Source organism: Giraffa tippelskirchi, chromosome 8, assembly GCF_054371585.1.
Source record: "Giraffa tippelskirchi isolate mGirTip1 chromosome 8, T2T-mGirTip1v1.2.pri, whole genome shotgun sequence".
NCBI lineage: Eukaryota > Metazoa > Chordata > Mammalia > Artiodactyla > Giraffidae > Giraffa > Giraffa tippelskirchi.
This window is the reverse complement of record NC_137282.1, coordinates 154481209-154497684: the sequence shown is the minus strand read 5'-3', so window position 1 is coordinate 154497684 and position 16476 is coordinate 154481209. Positions and strand designations below refer to the sequence as shown.

Genomic DNA, 16476 nt, shown 5'->3' with positions numbered 1-16476 from the left:
TTCTTTAAAGGAAAAAAGTTAATGAGTACAGTGGTGAGGCTGTTTGGTGCTTCTGTGTAGATACAAAATGTTCAACAGGCAGCTTGTAGGGGGGTAAAAAACGATTGACTTAATTTTGAGGAAAAAAAAAGAAAAATTGCATTTCTCTTAGCATTAATACTGATGAGGAAGAGAGGCAGGAGAGGAGGTGGGTGGATGTTGGCTTCATTTCTGTTTTGGTGACTTAACATCTGACTTGATAAATGTCCTAGTTAATTTAGTTTTGTGTGGGTCCCTCGCCTCCCCTTGAATGTCCAATTTTAGCTGACTTGCAGAAAAACCAGAACAGTGTAGACCCATTCGATTTTGCATACCTGTTAAAATGCTTAAGCATTCTTTGTGGTCAGGGACCTTTAAAAGGGCATAAGAGACGCGATCACTGTCCAAAAGGAGTCCAAAAGTGTCCCTGGAGACAGAAAGCATACATTTGTCGATGCCTTTAGGGAACTGTGTAAATCAGTGTGTCCCATAGGACTTGGTGAGGTCATATAGGTACGGAGCACTGGGAGAGCTGAAGGAGGAGGACTGCTAGCTGGGGTGGGCCGGCTCTTTGGAGGTAGAAGGTCGTTCCTAGAACAATGAAAGGATCCTTGCATTCCCCTGTCTTTGTAGAGGTGGCCTAAGGATATCCACCTAGTTGACAGCCCATTGACTGGAAGCCCTGCATCTATCATTTTCCCCATGCCTGCCCTGCACCGGCTCAGAGATCTTGGGGCCCTGTGACATGAAATAAGGGGTTTTGTTGGCCCGTGTACATGGTCAGGGACAGGAACAGACGTGCTGGGCTGCCCCTTTCAGGGGCAGTTCTTGTGTTTCATCCATGCCACCTGGCATCTCCGGTGACGTAGCAGCACGAAGTTGCTATGCTAGTTTCTTGGTAATAGGCTGGACACAATTTGACTGTTTTTTGGACTTTCCCCCAACTTAAAAGGCCATCAGCAGGCAAGCCCTAGGTATACTTTTAAGGAAGAGGGAACACATTTGACAAAGCAAAAATCTTGTACCATGTATTTCATTAGAAAACCACAGACCCTTCAAATGTCCGTTCTTCATGAGTAGATGCTTAGTAAGAGGTCTTTGTGGAATTCTGTTCATGGGAGGAAGCACCACACTTTGAACTGCCTGGCCTGCTAAAGAACAGATTTAAGTATTGAAGGATATAACAATAAATATTCTTACATATCTGCGAAGCAGAATTTATTCTTTTATTTTTATTACCACTCTTAGCTTTTGAGAGAAGTGTCTGAAGCTGTGTGGGGTATAGGCAGAGCTAGAGTTGAGCCCATTTCTTGCCATTGTGCATATTTTTAATAATGAGATGATATTTCTGTACCCCAAGGTGTCTAGGCGTAGAGATTCTGACCCATTTCTCTCCTGGGTAAAGGTCTTCAGGGTTGTCAGCCAGCCCGTCTCAGGGTACTCAGATGAAAAGAGGAACCAGTACTTCAACTGAAATCTATAATCAAGGTCCAGCAGGCCTCATTTTGCATTTTAAGGTATCTGTTGAACACAATAACTTAATAAGGTAAAACAGTGATTGTTATAAATTAAGTAGCTATTACTGAAGCAGCACACATATCTATTTCAAGAAGAAAAGAGGAAGAATGTATACTATATAGCTTACTAATAGATAAGGATTCCATCTAGTTAGAAATGCTTGAGGAAATTTCAGGAGAAAGTTGTCAAGAACAATATGGATAAATGGAGAGAAAGCAGAAACCATTTTTTGGGGGGCAGAGTATTGTTGGAGCGTGCTGTAGAAGGTGCAAGGATAAAATTAACCCCAGCAAGAAGTATGAACTCGGAAAGACCAGTCAGTGTGGCTGGTGATCGGTAATTAAGGGAGGTGCAGTTAAGGAGTGGAAGGGGTCCAACCCTGTGGTCTCACCTGGCAAACCTGCCAGCTTGCTGCAGGAGGGAATTGATGTGGAGGAGTGGATGGGGCAAAGATTAACCAGCTGTTGTAGAAACTGACGGCGGAGCCTGGATTGCTGGATGCTGGGGACTCCTGGAGTTGGTAGCAGCACCCCAGGCCTAGTCTAGCGCCGGCTGCTGAGTTTATCATTTTGTGTGAGGTTTTCCCCTGATGGGACTGAACCCACTTGGGCAGAGAGGAGGGAGAAGGACCTTTAAGGAAGGGAGGGCGAGGGATTGAATATTTCTGAACGCAAGGAGTAGGAAAGTGAGATTCTCAGACTATAAAGAAAAATGTTCTCAGTCATGTCCAACTCATTGCTACCCCATGGACTGTAGCTTCTGTCCATGGGATTCTCCAGGAAAGAATACTGGAGTGGGTAGCCATTTACTTCTCCAGGGGATCTTCCCGACCCAGGGATCGAACCTAAGTCTCCTGCATTGCAGGTGGATTCTTTACTATCTGAACCACCAGAGTATAAAGAAGGCTTTCTAATTAGAGGATAAAAAAAGAGTTGAGAACTAAGTTTTCAGAATTTGGGGAAGAATTGAATCACCTAGACCTCCCCCGTTGATGCCCCGAGATGCTTGTCCCACCCTGCACTAGGGGAGGAGGACACAGCTAGGATTAGAACCTAGTCTTGTGGGCACTTTTATTTATTACTTCAAAAAAGGTTTTCCTTTGCCTTCTCACAGCAGGGATATAGGAGGCCTTGTTGGATGTGTGTTGGGTGGGTGCTAGGGAAGGAGGATGCAGAAGAGGGGAAGTGGCAGTTGTCCAGGCAAAGAAAAGAGAAGCTGTAGGGCTGAGGGCTGTCTACCTGAAAAAGTGAAAAATAGTTTACATTCGGAACAGGATCCAGGGAGGAAATGCTTTGAGATTGAATATTTTTCCCCTGAGAAAGCCTATTTAATTATTATATGTCTGTTGCATATGGATAGTAAGCTGCTTCCTTTTTTGTTTTTTGTTACCAACTGTGACTGACCCTCCTTTTTGTATCTCCTGACTCACATCTATGGGAAGTTCTCTTACTGCATAGAGCTAGGGTTTCAGTTGTCTGGTCAGAGGGTGTGTGATTTTCAGTGTTAGTAAGAACTAAAATGTTCTCTGAAATGATTGATGCACTACTCCTACCAGCAACATCTGTGTCCTTGCTGAGGTTTGAAATTGTTAGGTGTTTTGTTTTTTAAAGTGTCCTGAGTCTGACTTGTCATGTATATGGATTCATAGTTGAAGTTCGTGGCACACCATGCTTCCTATTCTCGGTGGTAGTCTGGGGTCATGAATGTTTCTTTAGCTTCCTTCCTACTAATTTATAAAAGCCTCTGTTGACTCCACTTGCATTAAAATTCTGCCGTCCCGTCTCTCCTCCCCCAGCACCACTTTCTTGTACTTAAATTATACCGTACATATCTGCACTTTTGTGTGTTTGAGGTGGTGGTTCATTTGCTTAGTTGTGTCTGACTCTTGGCAACTTCATGGACTGCAGCACACCAGGTTCCCCTGTCCTTCACTATCTCCTGGAATTTGCTCAGATTTATGTCCACTGAGTCTAGCTAACCATCTCATCCTCTGCCGCCCCTTTCTCCTTTTGCCTTTGAAAGGGTGAGATACTGTCTCCTCTAACTTCCCTATTGTCACAGTCATCTTTCATGGAGAAAAGAAAAAGTTACTTTCCTTTTCAAATCTTGCATAGCTCTCCATTGCTTATGGGAGAAAATCTTAGCTCTTCAAGCATTACCTGAAACCTTTTGTGAGAGCAGTCTTAGCCTGGTCTCATGTTCTGCAGCATACATTCCTGTTCACTTTCGGTCCCTTTTCCTGTCAAGGTCATGGTCCTTTACAGCCCTGATTGTATTGGCTCAGTCTCTCTTCCCTGTCACCACTGGTGAGCTTCTGCTTCCTTGAAAGAGACTCAGTTTGGAGAAGGCAGAGCTCCCGCTGTGTGTTGATACTGCTGAGCATCACTAGGTGCCAGGCCCTTGACCTTGTTCTGGGAGAACCTCATGGGCAAAGGCAGTGTTGTTGATAGGCAGATAGCTCTGTGGTGCGTCTTCTGGTGTACCGGCCTGAATGGGTACATTTTCAGGCCTACTGGCAGACAATTAGTCAGTGTTCATTGTCGTTCTCATTTTTAACCGTATCTCAAGGATCCTCCAGATAAATCTGATTAAATCTCTTTCCTGGACTTTTTATATTACGAGAGATTTCACAGTAGAAAAGTTGAAGGAACATGTATGGTGAACACCAGGACCCTCTTTACCCAGACTGCGAGGTGAACGTCGTGTGACGTGAGTGTGTATTACTCAGTGTCTTGATTTCTTCCTCTCAAGTCTTTGACTTCGGAAAATTTGAAGGGTTCTCTTGCTTATCCATTAAAAAAGGACTTTAGTAGTGTAGCACTTTTAGAAGTATTAAAGAAAAAAACTTCAATGACTTTGGCTTTTTTCTGCCAAAGTAAATGTTGGCTCTAGTTCAGCTGTAGTAATGTAGCTCCTCTCAAATGTGTTCGAGTTAAACTACAGCAGGGCCAAGTTGAGAAATTAGTTTCTCAGTTTTTTTCCTTCCTATTTAGAAAAAAATTAGATTTTGGATTCTCTTGTTCCTATAATCTTCTTGGTTCTCCCCTCCTTCTCCATTAAAAAAAAAATCACAAAGAATTGGTTGTCAGTGGGAGAAATGACGATCCAGATTCCTAGGAGATTCTTGGTGACAGTCTTCAAAAACGGTGTTTGAACCCATATTGCAGGTGTTCATTTAGTGCAGTTTCTTCTAAGCCATTGAAGTAGGATGTAAAGGGCCAGAACCCTTTGGGTTTCTTTATTTGCCATCCCAAGAGGCTTGTGGGATCCTAGTTCCCAGACCAGGGCTTGAACGCAGACCCACGGTAGTGTGAGTTCGGAGTCCCCACCGTTGGAGTGCCAGGGAATTCCCAGCCCTTTGCTTTTAACTTGTGATCTTTGCTTTTCTGCCACATACGTGTTATCGTTAGCTTGGAAATCCAAGTGTTATCAAGTCATGCCACCAGGTGAGTGATAACTCAGCTTCATCATGCATTAGCTGGTATTTGAATGACTGGTTTGGATGTAGATTAGAGTTTTAAGTGTGACAGTGTCTGGTTTTTGTAAGTGCAAGAGAGCTGACTATAATCTGCATGTGGAGGCCTTCCCTGGTGGTTCAGTGGTTAAGACTCCAGGCTTCCAACGCCGGGGATGTGGGTTCAGTCCCTCGTCAGGGAACTAAGATCCCATATGCCATGTAGCCCAATTAAAAAAAAATATATAAAATCTGCACGTGGGAGGCTCCCAGGCACTCGGCACAGATGACTTGTAGTAAGTGACTGGTTTGCTAGGTGACCTGCCCAGGACATTTTGTGTTTGGCTCAGATGGTCTGTCTTTTCACTCTTTTCACTGCATTGTGACTCATGTGATGACCAAAGAAAAATGATACAAATACATCATGGTATGCAAAATTCAAATTAATTTTGAATTTAATTTTGACTTCAAGGTCAAATTCAGCAGTGTTAAGAGCAAAATGTGTCCCATATGCATTCCTCCTCAGTGCCCTTCTCTGCGTTTACGCTCATGTTTACCTAGACTTGTATACAGGATTCCCCCTGCCCTTTTCTTTTTGGCCCCTTTTTTGTAGTGGAATCGCTGGTCCTGCTGTGTGCTCTAGCCTTTTCCCACTTAACTATGTCTTGTCGGTGTTTCCATGTCACTCTCTAATGCTGTGTCCTTCCTGACAGGACCTGTGCACTGTGGTGTATTTTGCCACTTGCTTATGATTGCCTTCGTAGAAGAGTGCCTGGCATTTAGGAAGCACTCAGTAGACATTTAGCTTGTTAACTCTGTTTTGTTTACTTAAAATCAGATTTCTTTTGGTACATCTTTCACACATGTGGGCATATTGGCATCAAATTGCAAGAGTATGTGCTCAGTTTTTATAGTTGGAAGAGATTTTTTTTCCCTTCGGAAAAGGCTTAACTAATTTATATTTTCACCAACAGTGTATAGAGAATCTTTATTTCCCTTCCTTCTTGCCAGTATTTGGTATTATAAAGCTGATTTAATTTTTGCTAATGAATCATGTGACTCATCACTGTTGTTGAATTTGCATTTCTTTGTATTGAGCATTCTTCATTGGCCTGCTGAGTGTCCACATTTCTTTTGTTCATGACCTGCCCACTTTTACATATTTTTTCTTACTGCTTCTTGTCAGAGCTCTTTCTGTTCTTTACTTTTAAAACATATTATGAGTATTTTCCCCAAGACAGTCCTTTAGCCTTAGTTGTGTTAGTTGTACCCTTTATCTTCCAATGGCATCTTTTCTCAGGGAAGTTTTAAACTTGCCTGTAGTCCAGGTTGGTTTTCCTTTACGGGTTTTGTGCCTTGCTTAGGAATGCTTTTCTAACCTCAAGAATGTGAAAGGATTCTGTAAGAAATTCTCCTCCTTTTATTACTTCCCATCTCGTTAAATACTACCCTCCAATTTTTTAATCTTCCCTGTACTCTCACATCAGCCACTAAAATGGTATGAAACCTCAGTTCTCTGGAATCTTCCAGTAATGACTTTTTCTGACAGCCACATTTTATGGCTTTGTTAGGGTTTATCCCTACTTACATACCCAAAGGCTTAAAATGCACTTTTTAAAGTGTTGGTACTTAATTATTGTCATGACTCTCATTATCTTGTATTAAATAATATTTTAATGTTCCCACGGAGGTATAGGAAGACAGCTTTGGCCTGTGCATCAGTTTCTGGATTCTAAATCCATTTAAATACATGAAGATTCTGAGCTTTTTAGTTTTTTTTAACAAGAGGACAAAATAGAGGGTAACAGTTATTGTACCATTGTGTTATACACATGCAAGGTAGAATACTGATAAAACTAGCAGCTAAAACTAGGAGTTCTGCCCCTAAATGAAACAGCTTTCTCTGCGGTCAGATTTGCACTGGGAAGAGTTGCTCTGAGAACTGGCTCTGAGTTGCTTGACTTCATTGGTTGTATGTATTTGCCATCCACAAGGTTTCTTTTAAAGAACAGAACTGCTTTAAAAACTTTTTACAACACCTACTTTATTTAGCTTTGTATTTTCTCCCATATTTTGAGTTTTTTCTGATTTCTTTTGACACTTGCTACTTACGGTTGGTACAGTGGATGTGTCTTTGAATATGTTTTCATCATGTTGCTAATTATAATATGGGAAAGCAGTTAACTAGCCTATTGCTGTGTGAAGTAAAGCTAAAAGGTCCTGTTAAGGAACTGGGCCCCTGTGAGAAGTAAAGTGTCATTTTTTTTGTCATGAACAAAATGACAACCCATGAAATGGCAATCCATTCCAGTATTCTTGCCTAGGAAATTCCATGGATAGAGGAGCCTGAAAGGCTGTGTAGTCCATGGGGTTGCAAAGAGTCAGATGTGACTGAGCACGCATGCACACACACAATGGTGTGTTTAATTATTATAATTTCAAGTTAGCAACTGTCTATTGATACATAATTTACCCATTCCAAGTATACAGTTTCTTGAATTTTGACAGTCAAATTCATATTCTCATGTAGCCACTACCCAGTTAAAATAGATTTTCATCACTATAAGTAGTCCCTCCTACCATTTGTAGTTGTCTTCTCTAAGATAAGCATTACCTGTTTTTATTTTTTTAAATTGAGGTATAATTGCTTTACAGTGTTGTTAGTTTCTAATGTACAACAAAGGAATAAACTATGTGTGTGTATATATCCTTTCCCTTCTCGAGTCTCCCACCCCCTGCAAGCCTTGCCTGTTTTATGCAGCACAATCCTTTTCAGATTGATTTTTTTGTGTTGTTGCATTTATCAGTAATTCATTCCTTTTTTATTGCTGAATTATACTCCACTGTATGGATATACCACAGCTCATTTCTATTCTTACTGACGGACGGACTTTTGGGTTGTTTCCAGTTTTTGGCTGAGAGTATCTGAACGTTTCAGTTCAAGACTTGGGTGTACTCAGTAGGATTTCATTTCTCCAGAGTCAGTCAATCCTGTAGGTATGCAATTGGGTTATAAGTATAGATTTAACTTCATAAGAAACTGCCACACAGTTCTCCAAAATGCTTGCACTGCTGAGCAGTCCTGTGGCTCCCGGTCCATTGTCAGTCTTTCTGCTTTCTTTCAGTGGTGAGGAGTGCTGTAGTATCTGGCCAGAATCAAGTTCTGTAAGTTACTGTAAGTTTGGTTTTCAGGTGAGTTTAAAATCAATTCACATTAGGTTGAGCTTGTACTCAGTAGCATCTTGGCTGGAGTGTTCATCTCCTTTTCTTCGGTTAGAAATGCTCCTTCATTCATCTTGAAGTTTTGACTCTTATTACCAAACCCCTGTTTTCTATGGGGGAGGCAGAGGAGCTGTTATAACTGCAGTTCTCAGGGACTTAAACGGTCTGCTTTATCAGCCTGTATCAGACGTGAAGTAGCAGTCAAGCAGGAATTTCTTGTACTGGAGAAGGGAGTACTGACCCTCAGATGAAGGGGTGTAGCTGACATCCTGAGACACCCCAGATCACAGTGGCCTGGGGCAGTGCATTGGGTGGGCAGGCAGCCTCTGTCTCAGGGTTGGGCTGCTGCCTTACTGCACACACACGTGTATTTTAAAATAATTTTTTAAAAAACTTTATAAGCAACACAGAAACACACCATGGAAAGGCAGAAAAGTTACTCCTAGCTCCACTGCCCCACACAACTGGTATAAAAGTTTTGCTGTTGTTTTTTTTTTTCCAACAGCTGTTCTTTCCCTCTGTGAATATGTTTTGGTAATTCTGTGGCATATACAATTTTGTTTCTCTATTTTTTCCGCTAGATATCATCATAAGCATTTCCTCATGTGATTATATACTTGCCATAATAACAATTTTTTTGTGCCACTTCAGTGCCAACTCTTCTGAATCAACCCCTTCACTTTAGGTTTTCATAATGAGTGAGTCTGAGGTCTTCCCCAGGTTTGCCAGTCTTGTGAGATGAGGCTTTTTGTGTTTGTTCTTTCTTCCATAATAACAGTTTAATGGGAAGGCAACTATTGAATGTATGTATAGCTGCAATTTTCCAAATGTTATTACTATTTTAGGATATATGACCAAGTACACAATTACTAGGTCAGTGGAAATGGACATCTTAAAAATATCTCTCTTGTGGTTTGCCAAATGACTTACCAGAAATGTGATACTGCTGCTCCCCAGCAAGTGTTGTTCCAAACAGCACCCCAGAGCCCCCTGGAATACATATTAACACTGTGACATCCAGAGTCACTTGGAAATTAGGATGTAGTGTTAACTCAAGGTAGGACATCATTTTAGGAATACTTCCATTTGCAAGTACCAACAGTATTCTGGTGAATGCATTCAGGACTGTCATTTGTGATTGAGCCTTGAAGGTAGTTTGTGTTTGAAAGCTGTGTATCCCTAAAACAGTCTAAGAAACTGGTTAAAAGAAGGTTACCTAGCTACTTCTAGGCGTATCGATTTCTTATTTCTACTGCCCAAATGCACAGGATTTTGAAGTAGTTGAAAATACAGAGCCATGACTTTCCCTTCTCTAGGCCTGAAGTGTGTTTAATGCTTTTGAACCTGCCCTAGTTCGTTCACTAGGGGTCCCTGGACTGGAGTGTCCCAAAGTGTCATTAACCTTTGTGATTGCTGATCTGTGTTTGGATTTAGGTCACTTGCCTTTTTTCCCCTACAGATATTGCAGTGATCTGTAGTAATGGCAGACCTCATTTTGTGTGTGTGTGTGTGTGTGTGTGTGTGTGTGTATGTGCATGCGTGCTCAGTCGTGTCCAACTCTTTGTGACCCCATGGACTGTAGCCCGCCAGGCTCCTCTGTCCATGGGATTTCCCAGGCAAGGATACTGGAGTAGGTTGCCATTCCCTTCTCCAGGCACTCTTCCTGTCCCAGGAATTGAACCCGTATCTCCTGCATTGGCAAGCGATTCATTACCACTGAACCACCAGGGAAGCAGGGGAGACAGGTACACAAACTGGCTATAATACCTCCGGGAACTTAGGGACTCACACAGGCCATATTGGAAGCTTTCAGGAAGGAGGTGCCTAACTTGTGGGAGTGAGAGGGTGGGTCAGGGAGGTCTTCCTAGAGGAAAGGCAGTGTCTTAACAAAGGATAAGCAGAAGTTAGGTAAAAGGCTGGGGCTTGAACAGTTAGATGAGCAGGGTCAGAGAAGTGTCTGTGTCTGTGGTCCCACTCCTCCCTGGCCCCCCATCAGTCTCCTTTTCTAATCTTGCTTCTTTTCAGTCCATAAAGAGAAGTTTCCTTTTGTCTTTGAAGTAACCTATAAAAAGAAAGGCTTTTGTCAGTAACATTTTCACTAGGTTGAAGTGAATGCTGTCTTTTATTATTCTTGGCACAGTTCTTGGCATAAGTTAGTGCAGTTGGACATTTTTAATGTGTGTTCTAATGGTGTCATTTTTGGATTATTTGAGTTTACAGATTTTGCCAAAGACGACAGCAGCAGCATATCTTTCTAAAGGTGGGGTATTCTGATGTCCTCCCATCTCAGAACTCCCGGTGACTCTTTCTCACTTACTTACTTTGTGGTAGGTTTTAAAGGTTATTTTTAACTGAAAAGTTGTAAAAATAGTACAAAGAATGTCTGTCATCGGTTTTGTCATGTTTGATTGTATTTTCTCTCCTCTGCCCCCCCCCACCCCCCACCCCTCCGCCCCCACCATTCTGAACTATTTGGGAGTAAGTTGCAGGATAATAAAATAACCCTTTATCCTCAAGTACTTAGAATATATTTCCTAAAAATAAGAATGTTCTCTTATAAAAACCTTAGTACAGTCATCAGTGAGGAAATCTGATTTTGTTGTTGTTATTCAGTTGCGCAGTCGTGGGCCTTTACCAGTGAGTTGGCTCTTCACATCAGGTGACCAAAGTATTAGAGATTCAACTTCAGACCCTGTAATTTCCTAGTCCTGCATCCCTGTAACACATCCCCATAATTCCTTAAGCACTTTCTTATTAAAAAATTACATTTAAACTTTATTGGAGTATAGCCTGTTAACAATGTTGTGATAGTTCCAGGTGCACATCAAAGCGACCCAACCAAGCACTTTCTTACTTTCTGATACAGTGGGGTTCTCCAGGCTCATCTTGTATGTTCCCAGCCCTTTATGTATGTGGTGACAGTTTTATGATTTTCATGCTGTTAAGGTTTAAAAAATTTTTTTTCCCATTTCTCTTTACACTGCAGTGTTCATAGCATCCCACGTGTGGGTTTATCTCTGTATTGTGGCCGCTGTTTACATTCTCTGACTGTCTCCATCCTTGAGGTGTCTCCTCCCAGTTTGGGTAGCTGCAGCAAGTCTCAGGATTCCTAAACTGTCTTAAACTAAGGCATCTTCAGGGGTGTTTCAACCTGATAGTTCTTGTCTTCTGTCCTCACCTACTGTTGATCTGCTTATGCTTTTATATGTTCCGTCCTTCCTTGGACTCTCCTTCCACATATGGCACACAAGTCTTATTGGGGGATACTTGGCCTCTGCTCACCAGGGTCAGTAAATACGCTGCATCCCTATTCTTTCCTGTGGATTGCAGTTGTGGCAAGTCCTAGCCCTCTTTGATTCCTTTTCGGAAGCCTTTCCACAAGTACTAGTGGTAGCCCTGCTGATCTGTAAGAATTGGCAGGGGTGTTGGAAAAAAATCGGATATTAGGTTATTTAGTGAACCCTGTATTTTCTCAGTAAATGTAACATGTTAATGTTGTTCCTTTTGAAAGGAGCATATATGTATTACAGGAAATTCTGAAAGTTGGAAAAGCACAAGTGAAAAAAGAGTAAGTACTGCAATATTAGTACTCTCTTATGGTTATTAGACCTGTGCACAGATAGATCTATGGCAGTTAAATCACGTTTACAGTGTAAGATTTTTTTTCTTAAAGGACTCTGCTCAGGAACCCTTTGCAGATACTTAGTAACCAAGATGTTTTGGGGGACTTTATCAAACTTTTCTCTCATATATGACAACAGGAAGTGACGTGATCACAGTGTAATAAAAGATAAAACTGCATTTGAATTGTAGCTCAAATCATTTTTTTCAGTTCGTTAATGTGCTTTATTAGATAGCTTCTCTGGGCTCCCATCTATTTTCCCAGTAGTTGAAATATTTTCTTAAAAAGTAACTGCTAGTTTTTGTTAGACAATCTGTAATGGAGCCATATGTCTGTTAAGAGTCTAAGAATTCACTACTACAGTGAGAACTTGACATTACATGAATTTCTCTAGTTGTGTTCTGTTAATGTTAATAACTTAATTTGAACACTTGAAACCTCCAAGGATAATGAGGACAATTGCCTTTTTTCAGTTTCTCTGAGCAGACGCCTATTTTTACCCGATGCCCTCAGTACTTTTACAGTGAACATTCATTCACATATTACTTAGAAAAACACCTTCCTCCCCAAATGAAGACCTGACTCAAACCACCAACAAAATTGAGTTAGGCAAAGCACCATGGTGTAGCCCACTTGTGTTCTGAGAAATCTGTTATGCTTTTGAGGGGAGCAGGGGAAGGAGGCTTCTGTGGTGAGAATTCTTAGAGAAAGAGAATCACAGGCACATGAGCAAAGCTAAAGGACAGAAACCTGTGTAAAGATGACACGTCTCAAACTTGGTTGGTCAGTGAGCCCCGATTTTGCATAATATCCATGGACCTAGAGTTCTCTGGAACACTCTTTGGGAAAGACCAGAGTAGTGTGTAAAGTGCGTCAACTATGTTCTAATCACCCCTCTGCTGCCAGAAACTCATTTGTGAAAATGAGGGGTGTTAGTAGGATAAATCAGATTTCAGATTTCTTTGCTAGAGGTCCAAGTGTGTGTGACACCAGGAAGAAATGGTATTGATCGTCTCTGGGTGGAGTCATGAGGATGTGGGTCTGTGGGGTTAGGGGGTTGGAATCCCTTCTTTGGAAAGGGGTTAGGCGGTGGTTTTAGAGGGAACAAAACATTTGTTGAGGCCCAGCTTTTTGCCATACTCCCTAAGCCTGCCATCAGTGCTCTGAAGTTGGTGTTCTCCCCTTTGCTGTAGCAAGGAATATTCTGCTTGGAGAAGGGATGGAGCGGCATTCAGAAGCACGGTTTCCTGCTCAGTTCGGCCTGTGAGGGGGAATAAGAGCAGGTCCATCTCGTTCTGCCCAGTTCTGCCCAGACCCGTGGTCTTGGCGTCTGTCCCCCCACCCCCACCCCACCCCCTTTTTCTCCCCCCACTGCACTGAAGCTTGGGAGCCATACGGATGGCCCTGCTGCAGTTTCCAGAGCAATCCTCACTGGGCCGGAAGTTATTGAGGCAACCTCTGCGTTTCCTCACTTCAGAGTGGTGGGCGTGGGCGTGCGGGAATGAGATAAGGCGTTTTGTGTTGAATCATATTTTCTGTTGGTCTGACTTGCTTGCCTTGAGGCTGATCACTGAGGCTTCTCTTGATCACCACTTGGCTTGCTACCCCTTAAGAGACTGGAGTTCAGTTCTGCTCGTATCTCAGGTCCTGTGGGCGTGGGCTTCCCAGTAACTCCCTAGGGTGGCTGTTCACACCACCCCCATCACTGCCCCCAACCTGCGGCTTCTGAGGTGTCCATACACAGAATCCCAGATTGTCCTGAGATGTGATGTCTAATTAGTCCAGCATATGTACAAATAAACCACTGAGTCCAGAGTGTACATGTTTTATACCTCCATTTGAGGTTTGGATAGCGTGGAAGTGTTCTATGAGGACTGAAACCTGTTGGAAAACTTGTCAATAGGGAAGGTTGGATGTGTTTTTCCTGATTATCTCATAAACATGTAAAAACCTTTGTTTAAAGATTAGTCAGCAAGGTCTGACGCAAAATATATTTTAGGGGAAGATGCCTAATATATGGGTAAAAATTTCTCCATCTTAAAGCTGTGCTCTGTGCAGGGACGGAGGCTGGAGGGCTTGGGAGCAGGAAGGACCGTTCCACTGGGATGGGATAAGTGACATTGAAGCTTCAGTCCATCTGGGCTTGCAGCTGACCTTCCCCTCCTGCCTCGTGCTTCCGCTGTGCTGCTTCTGAGCTCATTGAGAGTCATAAACTGGACCTGTAATTCACCAGCGTGCAAGGCCTTCTTTAACCACTTGCAGCCAGAGAGTAATGACAACCTTTAAAATTACAGATTGCTCATTTTCGGCCCTTTCTGTTTCAAGTTATGAATAAAATTTATGAACCAATTACTGGATGGTAGAGCCTGTTTGCAAAGGCCAGGCACCCCTGTGTTGTCACTGCTGCTTGTGTGTGAGAGAGAGAGGGGGAGAGACAGGGGGACAGGTAGAGAAAGGGAGCAGGCAGTCCCCTGGTGTTTCCCCAAATCTTGCCTTCTTAATTTGAAATAGTTTCTGCAGAAGGGTTAGGGTTACCCAGACCCCATCAGGGATACCAGTCAGTAGGTAACTCTTCAGTGAGTGAATTTTGGTAGACAGGAAGCAGACTGTATTGGGGTGGAAAGATTCTGGGTGTAAAAGAATAAGAATTACTCCCTACATAGTCTCCCTGAAAACTGAGGACTTAAAAGGAGACATTTAAAGCCATGTATAGGTAGCTAGGTTTTCAGTAACCATTTCTGAAATGGCTATAATTACTCAAATCCCAGGTCTTTAAAAAGTCCAAAGGCACAGCAGGGTGGTGTAAGGAGGAAAGCTTACAAAATGATAGGGTGTGACTTAGGTTAGCAAATTGGAACCTGAGCCCTTTTTTTCACTTAAATTTTTTTCTCTTCAGAGACCAGTGAGAATGTTAGCATAACTTTAATGCATTTAAAAGTAAGACCATATTAATCACAGGCATTTCACTTTCTGTCACAAGTTCTAGACATTTTGGCTTGAAATCAGTCATCAGCGTGTTCCTTAGATATTTACAGAATCTCATTTATATCTTTATTTCTTTCTAGCCTTTTCACTCAGGATTCATCTGAGTGACAGGGAGTGACATTTATTTATTGACTATGGAGGGTAGGTTACATTAATGGATAATTGCAATCCATCTCCTTTTGTGAGAGGATCACATTAAATGGGGGATGTTGGCCAAATTTTATTTCTTGTATAGATTTAACTGCAGCCTGTAGGCTCTTTAGAGTGGTTTGTGTGGGATGATTCTGTTTTCTTTCCCACCATGGTGTAATAGGAAGAAAGAATGCAGAGCTATAGTTGTCCTGTATGTTTGCAAGGTAGGGGAAATTACATGGATACTTGAATATGAAATTCAGATCAGGGAATGAGGCTGCCCCCTTGATGTGTTGATGGACACATTTTGTTATTAGCCTGTGATGGAAATGTCTGGTTTGGTGACTTAGGTTGTAATAAGGAGAGTTCCTTATTTTTCTGGAGTAGTTAAGAATTTGATTAACATAGATTGTCAGTGTTGGTGAGTTGTATGTTGATGTGTTTTTTTGAGTTACTAGTAACTTAGGGAAAAATATATCTGAAATGGAGGGAAATGGCTTATAATTTCTCATACATAGGAGGGTAACAATTCGTGTCACCCAAATGCTTCATTTTATAATAATTACAAATGTGTTACTTTAAGAATGATGAAGAAAGCTGTTCATTGAAGCTTTATTAGCTTGAAAACCTAATGCCGCAAAAGTTCTGCTTTTGCCTCTATGATATTCAACATGGTATGTGTATATACTTTAGGGTGATTTAGAGGTGGTCCCTGTTTCTTTACTCTCTTTTCTATATTTTTAAAATTTTGTTAGCTTCATTCATTTTTTAGTGAATCACTTTTTAAAATCAAGTAGAATTTCTTATACAACTGAAATGAGGTTTCCTGCTCATTGCCCAGGATGGGGACAATTTTAATGCAAAGAATAAGAGAACATCAAATAGTAATATACACATTGTGATCACAGGATTTCTGGTGGTTAATTTTCAAAATTGGTGACAGTTGTGAACCACAAAGAATTTTCATTAAATTTCCTCTTGCTCATACTTGGCAGAATTAGAATAAAAAGGTTACTTCTAAGTTATAAAAAAATTTATAGGAATCTGGGGCTGATTTTTTTTTTAATTAGTTTATTTTCTATTTTTTAATTTTACAATATTGTATTTGTTTTGCCAAGCATTGACATGAATCCACCATGGGTGTACATGTTTTCCCCTTCCAGAACCCCCCTTCCACCTCCCTCCCCATCGGGGGCTGATTTTTGACAGACTTGTAGTGTTTGACTGATTCCTTCACCTCCATGCCTACACTTGCTTTCTGGTAGAAAGTGTGATGCTGTCCTGAGGCACACAGATATCCTTATGTAGGGCAACACTCCTCAAACCTGCGTGGGAATCACTGGGGATCTTGTTTGCCATCCCTGTTTTGGTTCGGGGCCTGAGAATGCTCGCCAGGCGGCTCCCAGACTGTCCTGAGCAGGGGCCCAGCAGCTGCTGGCTTTGGCTCTTTATTTATCCTTAAGGCTTGATAGTTGTCAAGTTCAGCCCTTTTGCTTGCTTTATTAATTTATTGGAAGGACCCATT

At 41.8% G+C, this 16476-nt stretch overlaps 1 protein-coding gene across 39 annotated transcripts in view; it reads left to right on the top strand.

Annotated features, from left to right (window-relative positions):
• The window catches only part of JARID2 (jumonji and AT-rich interaction domain containing 2), a 258888-nt gene that overhangs the window by 49658 nt on the left and 192754 nt on the right, over window positions 1-16476 (top strand). For 2 of the 39 annotated variants that reach the window (XM_081518200.1, XM_081518216.1), the window contains exon 2: window positions 8116-8182. The exons of the other annotated variants lie outside the window; for them this stretch is intronic. The gene's annotated coding sequence lies outside the window, so the exon portion shown is untranslated. The remainder of the gene's footprint in view (window positions 1-8115; window positions 8183-16476) is intronic. 39 annotated transcript variants of the gene reach the window in all.